Source organism: Eublepharis macularius, chromosome 10 (assembly GCF_028583425.1).
Source record: "Eublepharis macularius isolate TG4126 chromosome 10, MPM_Emac_v1.0, whole genome shotgun sequence".
NCBI lineage: Eukaryota > Metazoa > Chordata > Lepidosauria > Squamata > Eublepharidae > Eublepharis > Eublepharis macularius.
Window position 1 is genome coordinate 17806335 of NC_072799.1, and position 13699 is coordinate 17820033.

Sequence of the window (13699 nt, forward strand, 5' to 3'; positions counted from 1 at the left end):
TCTTTCCATTCAAATTAGGCTACTGTGATTTATTCCAACAGATTTGACCCGTTTGGCCCCAAATGAAGTGCAAGAATGCTTCTGAGGGCGGCACAATGACATCACTTCCGGAAGTGACATTGCTGTGCCAGTTGGGAGGTACCTGCCTCCTGAGGCCCCTGCCAGTGGCGGGCAAGCTCTAGGAGCTTGCCCCCTCCCACTGATTGCTGGGTGATTGGCAGATGAGGGGGCAAATCCCCGGGAGTTTGCCCACCACTGTCGGGCTCCTGGGAACCCTATATAGGGCTGCCAACTCTGGATTGGGAAATTCCTGGAGATTTGAGGGTGGGGCCTGGGGACGGCAGTGTTTGGCAAGAGGAAGGACTTCAGCAGGATATAACACCATAGAATCTACCTTCCAAAGCAGCCAATTTGTCAAGGGGAGCTGATCTCTGTAGCTTGGAGATCAGTCATAATTCCAGGAGATCTCCAGCCACTACCTGGAGGCTGGCAACCATAGACATAACTATTACTTGTATATGAATGTAAGATGACTCTCACTTTTGTTTCAGTAGCACACCTGGGGAAAAAAACTAGTCTTGCATTGGAGTAAATACTGTGACTCACAAAAGATAAGATAAGCTGCATTTCTGTGCTGCGTGTTAAGGATGATGGACTGCCTTTTAGATAGGCTAGTCGCATAAGGCTCCTATGAACCATCGCTGGCAAAGCAGGCCTAAAAGTGGATCTTACCAGACACAGGACTTTTCCAACTATTGTGGGGAAAGCTTGATGAATAACAGACCTAGTTCAACTAGGAAATGCAAATCGTCTTTTGTTCCATTCAAAACATCAGGCCTTTTTAAAGATTAAATTGGGTTGGGCCATTTTTTGTTTGTTTGTTTGTTTGTTTGTTTGTTTGTTTGTTTGTTTGTTTGTTTGTTTGTTTGTTTGTTTGTTTGTTTGTTTGTTTGTTTGTTTGTTTGTTTGTTTGTTTGTTTGTTTGTTTGTTTGTTTGTTTGTTTGTTTGTTTGTTTGTTTGTGGTCAACTGCTGTGAATCAGCTGCCCGGTAGGTGAGCAGAATGCTGCAAACACATAGAGCCATTGGGTGGTTGGCTAAACTGGTTTTCCAAGTTGTCATCCTAAACGGGGCAATTGACACCTGGATTTGATAGCTGTTTCAGATACAATCCCCTTGTGTAACTTAACTGTTCAAGAGCAAAGGAAGAAATCCTCCATGGGTCAGGGAAGTAAATAGTCACTTCCATTTGCATTTAAATTAAAAGACTTATTTTGAAAATCAAGAATCACTGATCCTTTCAAGCGCATGGGTATTATAAAAATGTCAAAGCTTAAAATTAGGTTTCATTATGATGATCACTTTCCCTAATTTAAATTACATACAAAAATATTTTTCTATTACTTTCCAGGTATCCATTAAAACCCCCTCATTTGTAACATTTGCCGTGCGTCTTTTTTAGACGCAGAAAGAGCAATGGGGACAATGGTATTTCACATTCATTGTAGCCCCAAGGAAGCCTCTTATTCAAAGCCCAGAACAGGCTGCAATCAGCTCCTCTGAAAAACAAGTCAAGCGGAGCTTCCTAGCAATTATATAACTTAAAGTGGCCAGTGAGGACTCCGGGGAGTGTGTATTGCAATGAAATGCTTCAGCCAAAGTTCAAGGTAGTTATTGTGTGGAGGGAAACATTAGTTCAGGTGGCTCTTTTGCCTGGGGATGCCACACACACAGAGCAGGCTTCTTTGTACAGCAGTAGAGGGAGGGCTTGTGAATTGCAAAAACCTTTGAGGGGGTGCTGTGTGTGTGCCGTTCTGTTTTGCATGCACTAGACAGACATCGTGCATTCCGCTCAAGGACTCGTATCAGTGAGGTTTAACGGCCAGCACTACAAGAGTGGCCAGAAAGCCAGCATGGAGTAGTGGTTAGAGTGTCAGACTAGGATCTGGAAGACTCCATGTTCGAGTCCCTCCTCTCTCTGCTCTGGAAGCTAGCTTGGCGACCTTGGACCAGTCACACACTCTCAGCCTAACCTACCTCACAGGGTTATTCTGAGGATAAAATGGAGAGGAGGAGGATGTAAGCCCCCCTCCCCCAAAACTGGGTAGAAAAAAGTAAGTGTCATCAAATTTCAACTGACTCATGAAGTTCCATCTTATGGGGGTTTCAGTATATGAGCAGAGGTGGTTTCCCGTTGCCTTCCTCTGCTCAGCAGCCCCAGGCTTCCTTGGTGGTTTCGCATCCTTGGCTGGCCAAGCTCTGACAAAACAGGCTCCCCTGCACTAGGGGAAAGGCAAGGCCAGGGCTTCACTTCCCCCCCCCCCCCAAGTCCAGTGCTTTGCTTTCCAGCATGGAAATGAATTGCAAGCAGGGCTTTTTTCAGCTAGAATGCAGTGGCACGGAGTCCGGGAACGTCTTGAAAATGGTCACATGGCTGGTGGCCCTGCCCCCTGATCTCCAGACAGAGGGGAGTTAGATTGCCCTCCACACCACTCGGCGGTGCGGAGGGCAATCTAAACTCCCCTCTGTCTGGAGATCAGGGGGCAGGGCCACCAGCCATGTGACCACTTTTGCCCAGCGTGATTTAAACTTAAAACCTCCCCCCTTGTTCCAGCTGACCCAAAGTGATGTTATTGGCCCTGGGAGCATGCGTGCACTTTGCACGCGCACATGTGGTACCAGGGGCACCACCTCCCACCAAGAGTTGCCCCCTGTGCTGGCAACCCACTGAGTTCCACCACCTCTTTTCCCAGAAAAAAAGCCCTGATTGCAAGTATTTATATAGAAAAGAAAGTACAGAGTGGGCAGTTTGGATGAGGCCTAAACCTTCTCCAGGCACTGAGAATCAAGTTTGTTGTTATCTGGACAGAGCCCATCCTGAGTTCTTTGTGCGATATGTTGCATACTTCCTTTCTCTCACAATATGCCTGTAAGGTAGGGTTAGGCTGAGATAGAGCCACTGGCCACATAGTAATCTTTACGGTGATTTGAACCCAGGTTTCCCAGTTCTTTGTCCAACTCACCACTGCACAGTCTCTCTACACAAGGCTTCTGATATGTGTTCTTCATGTGTCGGGAGACACAACGTTAGCCGGGAAATGTAGTTTTGAAAGACAGCCGGCAGAGATCACTCTGGAGGGATGGATTCTCTCACAGCCGCCTGCTGCCTGTGGTGTCTCCCCTTCTGGAGTCTTTGCCCTGCCAAGACTCAGTTAATTCAAAGTTTTAAGCAGTGAGGGTGGCAGGGTAAAAGCTCCAGAAGGGGAGACAGTCCAGCGTGTCAGAGGTGGTGGAGGGCTGTGAAAGAATCTGTTCCCTCCGGAGCAATCTCCGCCAGCTCTGTCTTTCAAAACTATGCTTCCCAGTGAACATTGCATCTCCCGACACTTGACGAACATGTGCCCAGGCATTTTGTGTAGAGAAAGTCTCAGGATCTCAACCTGTAACGAGTCAGTTCCCGTGTCTAAAACCAAGTTTCAACTTGCCAAGAGAAAGATGGATCTCTCTCCGGGGAAGCAGAAAGCAGTTAGTCTTTAGACCTGTCAAACAGATAAGTTCTTTGAACCAGCTGTTTATCAGTACATTTATTTATATAGGGTTCAATATTGCTTTGCAACTCCTTATCAAACACACAGACACTAATCTAGAGTTTATTTCACTTTATTGAAAATACACCCTAGTTTTTTAATGAAGCAAGCAATCAAAATATAAATGGCTATTAATATGAATCCTATAACAACAGAACATAGAAAGGCAATAAGAAATAAGTTCACTAACATTTCTCAATAAATCCTAAGTTTAACATTGCTCAAAGTTTCCATGAAATACATAGGTAGAAATAGTTTCTCACCTAGATTTTCCCAAGAGATTTCTTCCATCAGTACCCTGCTTATTCTTTCTGTGTTTGCAATGATATACCTAATCATATGCAAATATTTAGGGTCTATTCACATGATAGCACAAACAAATATTGATTGGTTTGACACTTCACTGAATATTCATAATTTCATAGTACAGCCTTCCAATTAGTTAAAAAATTATGTCATAATCTGTACTTCACAACAAAACTACAAATCTCCAACAAGTGTCAGGAAAAGTTAAGTTGGACGATCACCATTGGTTGAATCTCTGATAGAGGAACATCAATCTCGGTAGAGTCCACTATTTTAATTAATTGTCAAAGGATGAAAGCACACCTGTTGAATTACCTTATACATAGAAAAAATACACTGAAAGTTCATGTAAAGTTTAAAAGTTCATCTAGAGAGTATAGAAGCTAGGCCTAGTATTGTTCAGTATTGATTATTGGCATATGATCTTAATCTATATTGGCATAACAAACCTGTGTAGAATTTCTCTGTAGAATCCCTGGGCACATGTTTGTCAAGTGTCAGGAGACGCAATGTTAGCTGGGAAGCATAGTTTTGAAAGACAGAGCTGGCGGAGATTGCTCCAGTGACTTCATCCAGGTGTCTGAGGTCCATTAATATTTCCTGGGGTGAAACTACATTTCCCAGTGTGCCATATGCTCACCACAGATTGGATGTGAGCATTATGAACTGCCAAAACTCATCATCCCAACATAGTAATGACAAACTTTAGCAACATTGCTAAGCACAGCCACCGCAGGCTAGATACTTAATGAGTGTGGAAGGGACTTGGAGCCATTTGATTAGCCTCAGTACATCTTAATTTTTGGTTGGCAGGACTGCCTTTGCCTGACATGCTCGGCATGATGTGAGAATATAAAGCCAAGTTTGTGTGTGTGTGTGTGTGTGTGTGTGTCATTTTCAAGGGTCAGCCCGGACGGTTGCTGTCATCCAAAGGGGGAAGGATAATCACTCCTGAAGGTATGTCTTTGCTTCAAAGTCTTAAGGTTTTTTTTAAAATGAAATCTCATCTGGGGTATTGACCTACTTGGCAGTTTACACCGATGAAGGGCACAGCTGTGAGCTCTAGACGGTATATGAATGTGGTTATAAGGATAATGAATTTGTGTATTGCCAAGATTATGAAAACCTTGTAAACATGACTTCATTTGAAGGCGTATAAGACCCATATTGAAACATCTCATGCCTGTAACTAGAGCTTTAGGACTATGAATGGCTAAAACATAATCAAGTAAATACATAATAAATGTTCTTGGTCTCCAGCACTGAACCACATGCTACAGACTCAAAAATGTTTTCTCAATTACATTGCTGTCTGTAGGCATATTAGCCCATTTTAATTAAAGATCCATTAGCCAACTTGCAGGGGTGGGCAGCTTGTTTGGCAACGAGGGATGCATTGGAAATAGATACTTGGCTGGATGGCTACAGCTGAATTTGCATATATAGTTGCAAATAAGTCATCTTGAATGTATTTGCATAAACACAGTCATTGCCAAACAATGTAGCAATGCAGTATTCTCCTTCAGAAATAGCTATTCTTAAATGTGGGAAAATTTCAGTAAATCTCTGGGAGGGGGAAGAAAAACAAGACCTTGATATATAGACCTGAAAATAATGAGTTCTGAAAACATAATTAATTAGTGCTCTTTCCCTTTCTTTCTTGATTCTTGGCTTTATTTGTGCAATCATATTTTAAAATTTATCTTTTGTGATATGCAGGCCGAGCACTTCCATTAAATTTGAGGTCCTCAGGAATTTAAGATGCAACTTTCAGTTGCCCAGATGTATTCTAGGGATTATATGCCACATACTTCCTGTCCCCTGCTTATTTTCCTCTGTATAAAACCAGATGTATCACGTTATAATGTCACACTTGAGCATCGTCAAAAAACTTACCTGAGACTGTTCCAGGTTCCCACCTTCACAGGTGAGGCAGGTGCTAGATGGAGAGAGGATATTATTTATGGCGGGGCCCTGAATTTAGAATTCCCATGCCAGGAAGATTTGCCTGTTGCTGTCATTGTCGTCATTTATGCACCACAAGATGTCTGACTTGTTTACTCGAGCTTTTAACGATAAATCATTTTAGTGGTTTGCTTTACTGTTGCTGAAATCTAAGCCTTGGAACCTATGTATATTATTTTACTAGTTTGATACCCATGGGGACCTAGAGTGGCTTTTAGCATCATTCTCCCCACCCGCATTTTATCCTCATGACAACTCTGTGAGGTAGTAGAAAAGAGTGAGAGTCCAGTAGCACCTATAAGACTAACAAAATCTGTGGTAGGTACCTGGTATCTGAAGAAGTGAGCTGTGGCTCACAAAAGCTCATACTCTACCACAAATTTTGTTAGTGTTATAGGCAGGGCTTTTTTTCTGGGAAAAGAGGTGGTGGAACTCAGTGGTGGAACTCGGGACCGCACAATGACGTCACTTTGGGTCAGCTGGAACAAGGGGGGAGTTTTTTAAAGTTTAAACCGCCCTCGGCGAAAATGGTCACATGGCTGGTGGCCCCGCCCCCTGATCTCCAGACAGAGGGGAGTTTAGATTGCCCTCTGCGCCGCTGCAGCGGTGCAGAGGGCAATCTAAACTCCCCTCTGTCTGGAGATCAGGGGGCGGGGCAACCAGCAATGTGACCATTTTCAAGAAGTGCCAGAACTCCGTTCCACCATGTTCCAGCTGAAAAAAAGCCCTGGATATAGGTGCTACTGGACTCTAGTTCTTTTCTACTGCTACATACAGACAAACACGGCTACCCCTCTTGATCTGTGAGGTAGGTTAGGCTGAGTGTGTATGACTGGCCCAAGATCAACCAGCAAGCTTCTATGGTAGAATGGGGATTCAGGCCTGGGTGTCCCAGATCCTAGTCTTGCACTTTAACCATTGCACCACATTATCTCAATGGTTTTCAGTGGGCCCATGCACACATGGAAGTTTTAGTGGTTAAGGAAGTGTGCTGTATGGCAACGCTTATCTAGTGTTCATAGAATTCATTCCTAGGTTCCAAGCCCAAATGTGTATGGTACATTGATTTTATTTTTTATTGTTGTTTTAATGGCTATGACTTTTAAAATTATTGTTGAAAACTGCTTTGAAGATTTTTAAAGCTGGAACGGTGAGCATAATTTTAAATAAATAAATAGAACCAAAGTAGAACTGTGTAAATGAAGGGGCAGGCTATGATTTTATTTTTTATTGTTGTTTTAATGGCTATGACTTTTAAAATTATTGTTGAAAACTGCCTTGAAGATTTTTAAAGCTGGAACGGTGAGCATAATTTTAAATAAAGTAGAACTGTGTAAATGAAGGGGCAGGCTATGAAGGCCGCAGCCTATCTGGGCTACAGCTGACGGCCTCCCACAAAGCACATTCCCTGATTAAATAAGAACATCGCCTTAAGAGCAGGAAACTGGCCGAAAGTAAGCAAGCAATTTATGTATACTACTTTCCCCAGTCTTACGGTTCATACCTTTTAGCAGTTTTTAAAAAAGAAAGATGATTAAATAGTAGTTGTTTAATGACTTCAAGTGCCGCTAAAATAAACAGCTGTTCGGGGGTGCATCCTAGACGATCAAACCTATTAGCTCAATGACTCATGGCAAAAGCGATTAGATTCACTAATGGAATTGACTGGGAAGCCGCAAATAGATAGAGCTGTGTACCCAGGAAGGAGGCGACCCGTACACGGGTTGATTGTTCCGTCTTTGTAAGCTCTGCTCAACACCCATGAAGATTTAGCATAATGTCAGAGAAGCACGGACTAGCTGGAAATGTTGGCATATGGACCTTTTTGATTCTTGAAGAGCTCTGTGACACTTAAAAGACTGCACACCCTCAAAAGCAACATTTGGCACAACAGTTTCTTTAAGAGGTTTTTTGTTGATTAAGTATTAGGTGAGAACACTTAAACTCCATGTCTATTATTTATTATTATTAATTTAATTTATAGCCCGCCCTCCCCACAAGCAGGCTCAGGGCGGGTTACAGCAACAGATAGAAATACAATAATAAAGACAATAAAATCACAATCCTCACAACATACATTTCAGTAAATCAAACCTAACAGATAAATTCCAGTATCCCAAGATGGGGGCCCCATTCGTCCTTCCCTGCGCACCATATAAGAAAAGGGTGAGGTGTGAGTTGGTGTTCAGGAACTTCTTCTGATCTCAGTCTAGATGGTTAAATGCATTTTTCTCCCAGTCTTTGAATACCTGTTTACGTCTAGGGAGAAAAGTTTACTCTTCCATAATTATTCTGAATTCAGAAGTGGAATATGTGGTTTCTTAAATGGACAAGATTGCCAACTCTGGGTTGAGAGTGGGGTGGAGAGTGCCCTCAAGTCATAGCTGACTTATGGCGACCCCTAGCAGTGTTTTCTAGCAACAAACAGAGGTGGGCTGCCATTCCCTGCCAAATTCCTGGATATTTGGAGGTGGAGCCTGGGGAGGGCAAGGTTTGGGAAAGGGTATAATGCTATACAGTCCACCCTCCAAAGCAGCTGTTTTCTCCAGGGAAAACTGATCTCTGTCATCTAGAGATCAGTTTTAATTCCAGGAGATCCCCAGCCCCCCCCTCACCTTCCCCCCAGAGGTTGGCAACAATGGCAACACAGGCCACAGGGAACGTTGTGGATATAGAGAAGGACGAGCCATTCTTGCTCTTCATTTCCAACGTAGTCAAAGATGACATTTTGAAGCTTGGCTCTGTTTCACCCCTAAAGATGTCACTGTGAATACAACTGGCCTAGAGGTCTCCCTTGCAACTTTTCCAGCCTCCTTCCTTTCCCCTTTCTTTGACAAAGTCATTGGGCTTGCTGGGAGCTTTTGATGCAATTGTATAAGCAAGCAACTATTCAAGGCTGGCAGGAGCTGTCAGAAATGTAGTTTTCACAGTTTCTGATCAGCTGTAACAAGTCGTGAGAATTTCTTTTCCCTTAGTTTCCCTTAGTTCCCTTTTTAATGTATTTATTGACCATGTAACATTGTTATGACTATGTCTTAAATGATGTAATCCTTCCTGAGCCCGTTCGCAGGGAGGGTGGAATAGAAATATAAATAAATAAATAAATAAATAAATAAATAAATAAATAAATAAATAAATAAATAAATAAATAAATAAATAAAAGTACCGTTGTTGTGACAATAGCACGTCTTTCAACTCTTTTCTCATATCTGTTGCTATATAAATAAATGGCCACGTCATGCCTACATTTTTTAAGATCTGTGATTTTTTTAAAGATCTGCAGTGATTTTTTGATATGAATGGGGAAGCAAGATGGAGCCCAGTTTTGAGTCAGGTCCTCTAGAAAGTCTCCAAGGAGCTCACAGACTCCTTTTTCTCAGACTTCACAGATGTTGTTCATCTGGATGGGAGCAGGTGTTTGTGTGTATGTGTGTGTGTGTGTGTAGCTGGATGCATTCACTCTTCGTAGCATTTCTGGCTTCAGCCTTGTTCCCAAGAGTGCCCGTTTTCTGAAAACAGGCAGGTTCTAGCTATATGTGTACAGCAGATGTTTGGACTGGTGTTGAGTAACAAAAATGTGTAGGAAGCAGCTGGATGGCTTTTATGGGTGAGAACTTGGACATGTTCACCATTGTGTTTGGCTTGGGCTTGGTAGAGGAAGATCTTTCCAGTAAGTGGAAAAAAGGGGTTATTTGCCTCATTTCTAGGTATACATGTAGTTGAATCGAGGGAGAGTTTTATTAAGTACAGGAAGCCTTTCTGCAGCCCGCTGAAACTGTGTTGAATACATTTTAAAAGTATCACTCAAATGAATGATAGAAATGATGGCAGTTTGTCTCCATGGATAGAATTAACAACCAAAGCCAGAACACAGTTAAACCAAACTATGCTTTTTTGCTACACTTGATTTCAAGGAAGATAAAACAACATATTTTCCACAAGACAGGCCAAGAGACTTCTCTACTTGAAATCCAACCAACTAGGATGTCAGAATAATTATGGAACATGAGAGGTGATAAAATTTACAGCTCACTCAAGATCTCTGAATCAGTACAAATGTAGGCAAGGTGGATGAGGTAATTATCTACAAAGCTGTCTCTGCAAAAGTAAAAAAGAGGCTGGTTTCACTCCATTTTATTTAGAAAACATATGTTATATATTCAAGTGCGGAGCAGTCATTTCTGATGAACTGGCGGCTGAAATCAGTCTTTTGAAAAACTCAGGGGATTGAACAGAATAAATTCCAGCACATCTGCAGTTTAAATGAACATAACCTGTGCACTTCAGGAAATCAGTAAAAAGCCAAGAAGTCTGGGCAAGCGCAAGCAATTCAGGCATCAGTTCCTCTCTCTTAGAAGTCATTAAAATTCATGTAAATTATGTGCCTTTGCCATGTGAGCAGATTGCCAATTGATCGCTTTATGAAGTCTTAGAAAAGATAGAAAGACAATCTGGCACCCTTGTTTACTGTATGGCTGCATTTGGTCCACAGTGAAACATGGGCCGTTTCCACACGTCTTACCAGCTCTGGTATGTTGCTCAAAATTCCTGCAAAGACAGCATCTTCCTGGCGCAATTTCACACGAGAACCGGGAAATCGCACCAGGAAGACACAGACTTTGCAGGAGCTTTGCACGACATACCGGATCCGGTAAGACTTGTGAAAACAGCCATGGTTTGCAACGTAGAATTCATGGCATCTGCCACAAACTCTTTAGAATCTCAAAAAAGTCCAGTAGCACCTTTAAGACTAACCAACTTTACTGTAGCATAAGCTTTCGAGAATCACAGTTCTCGTCTCGAAGAGAACTGTGATTCTCGAAAGCTTATGCTACAGTAAAGTTGGTTAGTCTTAAAGGTGCTACTGGACTCTTTTCGATTTTGCTACTACAGACTAACACGGCTGACTCCTCTGGATCTTTAGACTCTCACTTTCCTGTTGTTGTTGTTTTTTTAAAGAGTAAGTTTCTAGTCTTTGTAGTGTCGGGGAGAAACTTAAAAATGGGAAGACAATTTTTCAGCTTATTTCCCCAAGTATAACAGATGTTAGGAATTATATTAAGAGCTTTCTTTTTTTCCAAAGTCCACGTAAATTTGCAAATGAATACGGGGAGATGATTTGAGATCGCCATTTATATACATGCCTGCAAATCACAACTAACTCATAGCAACCCCAACAACGGGCTTTCAAGGCAAGTGAGAAGCAGAGGTGGTTTGCCGTTGCTTTCCTCTACCGTTTTCCTTGGTGGCCCCCCATACAAGTACCAACTAGGGTGGAGGCGGGAGATATCCTGCTCCCAGCTTTTGCCCCCTCTACCTCTCACCTGGCCAGTGGGAAGGAAGGTGCGGAAATGGCTAAGAACCCCTCGAAGTGTGCTTCCATGCACTCCAAAATGCTTCCACATCATATTGGGAATTATGCCATTCTTGGCACAACACAGAAGCACATAGTCATGCCAGAGACCAATTTGATAAAAATCGGCCCCAAACACTAGATTGGGGGGCCGATTGTTACCAAATCAGCCCCTGTTACAACTTGTTGCTCCTGTGACGCACCAGGAATGATGTAATTCCCGGCATGATGCAGAAGCATTCTGGAGTGCATAATTGCTGCACACTTACAAAATAGATGCTCTCAACACACCCCTCCAACGACCTCTCCTGTCCCCCAATTTGAGCCCCAGGGGACTTTGGCTAGCAAGATGACCATCAGATATTCAAATGTGGCCATAAAGTTGGGATTGTGTAGGGGAAATCACTGGCCACATGTTGAGCACTAGTAAATATTGGAGACTGGAAAAAAAATCACTGTGGTTGGCCAGTCCTGGGGGCAACAACCATCATGCCCCAGCAAGAAGGCAAGGCACTAAGGAGGTTTCTTGAACCTGAATGTCAGCCGGCATGAAAGTGGAATGCGACGGCTGAGCGAACAGATCTCCAGTCCGTCTCATCCTGCCTCTGAGACCTCAGTCTTGTCTGCAGCTGGAAGTCCCGGCCAAAAATCCCTCTATAAAGTACATTTCCAAATTAGCAATATTTACAGTGTTCTTGCATTCCTCTCATTTATTTATAGCATAAATTCCTTCTGCTTCTTTCCCCCTTAAAGTCATGGGAGAATAGACGTTGGCTCAGCCTTTAGAAGAGGAAGAAATGGGTTATTTCCCTAACGGCCCCTCTGTGTTTAAAATAAATAGTAACTGGAGTGGCTTAGACCCAGCTACTTCTTTAGAGTGAGGATTGCTATGCCCTGACTTGTCAGTTGAACAAATCAAGCCGTTGCGTTTGAGCTGGAATGACGATGTTTAGGTAAGCAAGACTCTGCACTGGGGAAATATCTGTGAAGAGACTGTCAGACCATTCATTCCAAGGTACCTTTATTTTGTTTTTTATTGACTGTTCATCATATCAGGCATGCTGCGGTTGCGTTGAATTCTAGTGCTTTTTGCAGTGCCTTGTTTTCAGCCTCTTGAGAGTTCTCCAGAATGACCATTTGCAACCAAACGGATGGGCTTGAGCCTCGTTACACAAAACAGGCTATTCTTTGGACACTTCTGTACTGCTGTAGCAGACGGGTGCATCTCTTTGGTACTGAAGATGGACATATACAGGGATCAAAAATTGCATTAATTTTAATGATGAAGGGCAAACAAACTCTGGTGCTGCAAAAAGAATCGGAGGAATAGGGGTGGTACCAGATGTATACGAGGGCTCATATTTGCTTTGTGGTGGCTCGGTTTTCATCTAGGGAACACAAAGTTCATATCTGTTATGCCTGGATCTGTAGATGAGCAATTATGCATGTGGAATGGTTAAGCAGATAGAGGAGCGACTTGCTATGTTAATTCCTTAACAGCGTGCGTTACAGCTGCCCTTTATGTCATGCATAGCCGGAGACTCTGCTAAGGAGATGTGCTTGAGAGATGATGATGATAAAGGAATGCTAATTTGGCAAGCGGCTTCTGGCCGCTTGTTAAAGCTTCGCAACACCTTGGAGTAAGTTTGCCTCCATGCTTTTCCCCCAAGCTCAGTCTTGGGGTCAGGCAATTTTAAATCAGCATATATATATCCAGGGCTTTTTTTCTAAGAAAAGAGGTGGTGGAACTCAGTGGGTTGCCTTCGGAGAAAATGGTCACATGGCTGGTGGCCCCGCCCCCTGATCTCCAGACAGAGGGGAGTTTAGATGGCCCTCCGTGCCGCTTGGCGGCACGAAGGGCCATCTAAACTCCCCTCTGTTTGGAGATCAGGGGGCGGGGCCACCAGCCATGTGACCATTTTCAAGAGGTTCCAGAACTCCATTCCACCACGTTCCAGCTGAAAAAAAGCCCTGTATATGCCTGAACAAAACAGTCTAGGCAAAACAGGAGCATCAAACATGGCAGTCCAACTTGGAATGAGCCTGTTTGGAACTCCGAAGCGATTGCAAGGCTACTTGCCCAATCTTGCTAATCATTTGCATTTCCTTTTCGTTGCCCAGTCAACTCATTTTCACCTCCAAATACATTCCAACTTGATCTCACATTTTTGCTCTACTGCCACCAGTTCTCCTCACAACGCCCACCCTCCCTCCCCAAATGCATTAGTCCCTTGCTGAGTACTCTAATGTAAAGTAGCTGAAGATTAGTGGTGCAGCGAATGTTGGTTCTTCATAATCTTTCCAAGAGGTTCAGCCAACCACATGGGTGGAGGAGTCCAGCCATATGGTGAAATGTCCCTGCTACACCATTGACTCAGGGCCAAGCTACAAGTGACGAGTGACACTTGAACGGCAAGTGTATTTCTCCCTCTTCACTTGCCCTCCGCTTGTGCTCCACTCGATCCACTTTCCGTTCAAGTGTCATTCGT

At 43.2% G+C, this 13699-nt stretch overlaps 1 protein-coding gene across 3 annotated transcripts in view; it reads left to right on the forward strand.

The window, feature by feature from the left end:
* Positions 1-13699, forward strand: part of ARHGAP24 (Rho GTPase activating protein 24) — a 426579-nt gene that overhangs the window by 214319 nt on the left and 198561 nt on the right. The window contains exon 1 of one of the 3 annotated variants that reach the window (XM_054989840.1): positions 12151-12225. The exons of the other annotated variants lie outside the window; for them this stretch is intronic. The gene's annotated coding sequence lies outside the window, so the exon portion shown is untranslated. Of the gene's footprint in view, positions 1-12150; positions 12226-13699 lie in introns of those variants that run through there. 3 annotated transcript variants of the gene reach the window in all.